Raw genomic sequence first — 6,410 nt, 5'->3', positions numbered from 1 at the left:
AGTCATGCACCAGTCACTCTTCACTAATCTCAGGTTTGCTCAATTCTCCTTTAATCTCGAAACTAATCTCTGTTCTGCTGGCTGGTTGTTGATTTTGGCAATATGAATTTGAAAAGGTTTTGGTCCTTTCGTTGTTGATTTGGGTAATATCGATCAATTTCTCCATGTATACATATGAAATTGCATATCGTTTAATTACTTTTTACCCCTCATAATTTGTAGATTAACATTTGTTATAGCTGATTGATTTTTGTTGCTTTCTATTCTTAGTATCTCTGATTATGTTGAAATTTTGGTTTAATAATATAAAGATTATAGTTTTTCTTGTTTAATCTGTTTTGTTGAGTATCTCTATCACGTGTTTGATAAAATTTCTTAGTGAGTCTATAGTGTTGTGAGCATCTTTACCTTCATATGGCTAATTAGAGACACTCATTGGACCATTTACATGATATCTTTTGTAAAATTATACCCTTCATTTTTATTTTTTTTGTAATTGGATACCTGGTCCACTATGCAGGTCAAAGATGTATTTTTGCCATGGTATAATGCCTATAGATTTCTTGTTCAAAATGTAAAAAGACTTGAGGTGGAAGGTTTTGCAACATTTGTTCCTCTTGACCAGCTCACTATTCTTAACTCAGCACCTTCATCTTTACCTAACATTATATTTTAATCATGTCACACACTTGTTTCATTGACCAACAATTTTAGTCAAAAAGTTGAAGTGATAAAGTTGACCTGACAAGGTAAGATGGTAACAAGTCCACAAGTTTTTTAGCAGCAGACACCAATGCTATTTCAAATAGATGGTAACCAATCAAAGTTGATCAACAAAAGCTACTACAAACACAAACTTAACACTTATCAGCATGTTTTAAGCATCTAATTAATGAAAAAACAGTTTATTCATCATCAAGATGTCATTATTTTTTTGATGAATGATAACATGAATCAACATTTATCATTCATCATTTAGATAATAACAATCTGTAATAACCTTTTTTTATCTTTTAGGCTTCAAATTCATCCTAGGCTTTTTAACAAAAAAACATATAAAATATATTGTGACATTACTCATTCAGGACTTTCAGCAAACAGTTGGTGTGCGAATATAAAAACTAAAAGAAAACTAATACAAATTCTCAGTTTATGCATAACTTTATCATATTACAAATTATATACATGTAGCCATCATAAACAAAAAATAAAATAACGAAATTAGATGTAATAACAAACTCGTGAATAAAATTATAAAGCATAAAGTTCATACGAAACTAACCTAGAATCATCGGATGTTTCAGCGTCGCTTCGAATGAAGATCATGTATTGCAAGTGTCTCCAACAAGTACAATGGCGTGTATTGTTCTATTCTGGAAATGAAATCGGAGATGCAATTGGAGATGCAATCGGTGAAGCAGACACAGATGATTTCAGATTTTAATGCGAGACTAAAGATGAAGATAGAAGGTGTGATTGAAGATGAGATAGAAGGTGAAGATAGTTTGTGAGACTGAAGGTGAGATTGAAGATGAAGATTGAAGGTGAAGCAGGCAATGAAGGAAACACCAATGAAACTCCGTGTTTGACAAATTCATTCATATTTCTTAATTTGTAAATTTACAATTTTTCCCTTCCGCGTTTTTGTTTGTTAAATGATAGTTTGTGGTCCAAATTTGCTTATCCCGTTTGTACTCGTTTTAAGCTTAGCCACGGATCGTGCCTCTCTCTCTCTATATATATATATATATATATATATATATATATATATATATATATATATATATATATATGCTTTGGACTCTAAATAGAAAAGTATAGTGTTGCAGATGAACATCTTTAATTCTGTTAACTGTGTTTTCAGGTACGTGAATAAAGTCATGTTGCAGATTTAGCTAATGTGCATTTTAGAGAAACCATTTATGAAGGCAGTTAATGGTGGATTCGAAATAACAACGGTGAGTATAAACATGATATTTAGCCTTTTTAAATCAGTTTGTATTGTATATCAAACATTCAGCAGTTATTGTATTTCCATTTAACTAGACTTTCCTTTTCTATTGTTTATCCTGCTTGGGGCCTCTTAGAAATGTGTTTGACATAACATGTTTTTTTTTGCAACCTCATAAGCTATAAACACATCATTGGTAATTTGCTTCATTGTGTGTGAGTTATTTTTCAACTTTTGGTTAGCTTTAAGGATTACAGTTTTTTGGTTTTAAGGGCTAACAGATTTTCAATTTGAAAATGGGTTGAAATTGACACTAAACAAATCAATATGGATCATCAACTGCTAGAATAATTAATGACTATTGATTAAACTTTGACTTTCTTCAAAAATTCTTCTCACGTGCTATAATTGTTGCAAAATTCGGGATTACTCGGGTAATACTCGTGGAGTACGCAGCTCAACCTCTGCTCTGATATGATTATGGGATTACTCGACGATTACTCACAAATTACTCCTTCAAGGTCCCAACCAATTACTCCTTGATTAGTGATTCCTGCAACCTCGCCTGCTATGCTATATTTATTTCCGATCTTAGATGTGATCTATATTTTTTTATGCAGATAGCTTAAAATGAATACGAGGTCTACAACTATATAATGATTAGCAGGTTCTAATTACCAAATCCCTGCTTTTTGAGAGACATGTCTTTTTAGTTTCATTCGTTACCTTTCGGTGACACACATGTTTTATAATGTAAGTTATTTGTGGATCTACTCGGTATGCATCTTTATGTTTGAAAGCACATGTTCAGAAATTTATGGCTAATGAAGATCAACTTAACAGACAGAAGCCATATGTATCTAGAGAATTAGTAGTGTTGACCCCTAATTTTCGTTCTGTATTGGAAGGACCTCACAGAACGTAGGTAGGTCTCGGGCAGTTAATAAAATTGAAAACGAGCTCTTTTCATATAATTTGATGAATGAAGGTTGAACTCTAAAATATGTCTCTTATAGGTCATTTTTGTTTGTTTAGCTGGACGTTTCATCCATTGAAAAAGAAGATGCTATATTGAAAGCCACTAGACCATATTGACTTTTCAAGCAGCTTTATGTTGCACAAAGAGAGGAATGAAGCTAAATATATTTGATGAAGACATAGAAGAAACTTGAAGAATTTGGTGTGCAAAGATTGGAGCTTAACTCGGTTTAGATGCTCTTTCGAGAGCTATCACGGTAACTCGGTAATTATCTCTTAGTATCAGCCTGTTGTTAATTACAGTATTTGTAATTCATGTCATTCATCTTTCACAGATTTTTATGATACTCCTACATTCTAGAGTTAAACTTGGCTTCAAGGAAGTATGCATCAGATACCCTCATTCAGGTGTGTATATGTGTTGCCAAAGTTTACTTTTCCCTAAACGACCATTCTTCATTACATGATTGTTATCAAAATGAATCACTTTTTTCATTACATCGTTCGATAACCTACTTCTTGAATCTATATATTTGTATACCATCATACAGTTCATACTCACTTCTTTGCTTCCTATAATTCTTGTTTTTGTAGGACAAAACAATAATTATATGGGTGAGCGCCAATAATGCAAAAAGATAGGACTTTAGAAACTAGTGCATTTTTCAAGTTGATCGCATTATTGTATTGATTAGTACAAAAAGAATATGATTTTGTTATTTGTTGAAGGTTTTGTATAAACTGTAAATGTATATAATGTAATATTGTTTGGTTTCATTAATAGTTCTACATTTGTGTTAGATATAAATTCCACTGTATAATTTATCATTTTGGTATGAATTCAGAGATTAAATTAGATTGATGCATTTAAACAGGTCTAAACAATAAGGATCAACAAGACCGGTTGTAACACGTCTAATAAATAATTTGGAGCGTTCCAATTAATTTGCTAACCGGTCTAAGTAAATTCTGTCAATCAACATATAGGACACCATTAATAAAAGGTCCTATTTAATCCCATTATAGGACCATTTTTAAAAATGTCACAAGTTACGATAGGACCTTTAAAAAGTGTTCTATTAGTTATACCTTTTAGGACCCTAAGTAAATTCCGCCAATCAACATATAGGACACCATTAATAAAAGTTCCTATTTAATCCCATTATAGGACCCTTTTTTAAAATGTCACAAGTTATGATAGGACATTTGAAAAAGTGTCCTATTAGTTATACCTTTTAGGACCCTAAATAAATTCCGTCAATCAACATATAGAACACCATTAATAAAGGTCCTATTTAATCCCATTATAGGACCCTTTTTAAAAAGGTCACAAGTTATGATAGGACCTTTGAAAATGTGTCCTATTAGTTATACCTATTAGGACCCTAAGTAAATTCCGTCAATCAACATATAGGACATAGTTACTAAAAGGTCCTAAAAGGTAGTCTGTTAGGACCCTTTCCATGACCCTGTTAGGACCCTGAAATAATGGTCCTAATATGTAGTTTTTTAGGACCTTTTCGTGTTTGACCAAATAAATATTGGTCCTATAAGCCCGTTTTTCTTGTAGTGATAATAGAATACAGGGTTTACCGTATCCAAGAGACGTGATGTGTTTCGATGCTTTCATTAATGATTAGGTTAAAAAGATAGTTAGGCCCTTAAAAGAGTTCAACCATAAAGAACACCATGGCCAATTCAAGCTGACTTCCATGAACACGTTCGGTTATCCTAACGGTCTAATCCTTTATGTGTTTAAACAAACAGTTCCTTAATTAACCAAGAATCCCTCAAGTGGGGTGCAATGCTTGAGACTGCATTATGGTAAAGTGTATTAATCAGCATTGGCCGGGTTCCATGGCCTTACTTAGCAAAGGTACAGCTTACAACAACCGTTGTGCTTCAGCATGCACGTACGAAGTTTATATGCTTGGTGACTACACTAGCATGGTCTAGGACAGACAATGTACTAAGGGTCTAGTTAGATGTTTCACTATGAAAGAGTCCTCAGTCGGAATCCAAAGCTTGATAGACTTACTACAACCGGTGTGCCTCAGTCGATCTTGTGTTGTATCTGATAGACTTCTCTTACAAAGGGGTGACACAGATAGTTTACTCTGAATCGGGTTTCTCGACTTCCCAATAACAGAGCTAATAACTACGTTCTATTAGTTGGAAAAGTGACTGAGTTTAAAGCATAATTGGAAAGCATTTCGACAACAAACACAAACCATAATATTATTTTGGCATTATAACTCACTACATCATAGCATACACTAAAGATAACTACTCGCTAATCATGGAAACAACATCACAAAACATAATGATAGAATACATTATATAACGATAAAGGATAGAAGTACCAGTAGATTAAATGAGTTCCGAATACAAAAGTGACAACTTCAAACTCCAGACCGCTCCTAATACAATCTTCAGCGTTCTTCTCCAGGTACTAGATTTTCCGCACGGAGTCGAAGACCTTGAAAGTATGCCTAATATTGTACAAGAGAGAGAAAGAAGTGAATTGAAGTGTGTGTTGAAATGGAAGACAAAGACCCTTTAAATAAGCATGATTTTTGCCTGCAAACGGCTGGCAGGCCGTTTGGCAAGCCGTTTGCAGGGGCCGTTTGATCAGTCAACCCGTTTACCATGGCCGTTTGCCTTGGGCGTATGGCAGGCCGTTTGCCATACTGGCAGGCCGTTTGGCAGCCTGTTTGTCAAGCCGTTTGGCTTGCTGAATTGCTGGATCGCAACTTGATTTCTTGTCTTTCACCGTTTTCGTTCTAGAATCTTCATTTTAGCTTCGATTCTCTTGATTCTTTTTGCACCGTATTTGTAATCACTTGATCTTCAATTTTAACCAATGAAGCGGGTATTTTTCCGATATAGTTCGAAACTTTTTTATTTTTGGGACTTAATACCGAGGTCAAAACGTGACTTTTTAGCCGATATCAGCTACGCACTCTTATGATTGGATCAAGAGATGGATGTTTCTCGCTCTTCTCATGTCGCTAGTACCGAAACTAGTCATGAACTCGCGTCAGTTAAGGCTCAACTTGCATCTTTTAAGCGACAGATGGAATCTATTACTAAAGAAATGCACGCGATTAAAGGTGGTTGTGAGTTATGTCAGGGTCCACATCTTACGAAAGATTGTGATCAAGCATCGATGGAGGAGCAGGCTAATTACTTGGGTTATGTGAAAAAGGGTGATTTTGTGCCTGGTGAATTTCCGGGTGGAAAGAAATTCTTCAACCAAGCGGGTAATGCGAATAATAATAATTATCAAGGAGGATTCCAAGGTAACCAAAAGACTTATCCGTATCAGCCACCTGGGTTAAATAACAGAAATCAGCAAGCACCACCAAGGAATTTCCAACAACCTATTCAACCCGTTCAACAGTCAGTCGATAAGATGCATCCATTGCAGGAGTTATTAAGAGGATTTATCATGAAAACGGATGAGAGTATTACTGCTTTG

At 34.5% G+C, this 6,410-nt stretch overlaps 1 long non-coding RNA gene across 1 annotated transcript; it reads left to right on the top strand.

Moving 5' to 3' along the window:
- Nucleotides 1–2,652: 2,652 nt before the first annotated feature.
- On the top strand, nt 2,653–3,679 carry LOC139877928 (uncharacterized). The gene is made up of 4 exons (XR_011768834.1): nt 2,653–2,876; nt 2,987–3,194; nt 3,265–3,337; nt 3,524–3,679. It is a non-coding gene; the product is annotated as an uncharacterized lncRNA (long non-coding RNA).
- Nucleotides 3,680–6,410: the final 2,731 nt, after the last annotated feature.

Source organism: Rutidosis leptorrhynchoides, chromosome 11, assembly GCF_046630445.1.
Source record: "Rutidosis leptorrhynchoides isolate AG116_Rl617_1_P2 chromosome 11, CSIRO_AGI_Rlap_v1, whole genome shotgun sequence".
Taxonomy (NCBI): Eukaryota; Viridiplantae; Streptophyta; class Magnoliopsida; order Asterales; family Asteraceae; genus Rutidosis; species Rutidosis leptorrhynchoides.
This window is presented reverse-complemented; position numbering and strand designations above follow the sequence as displayed.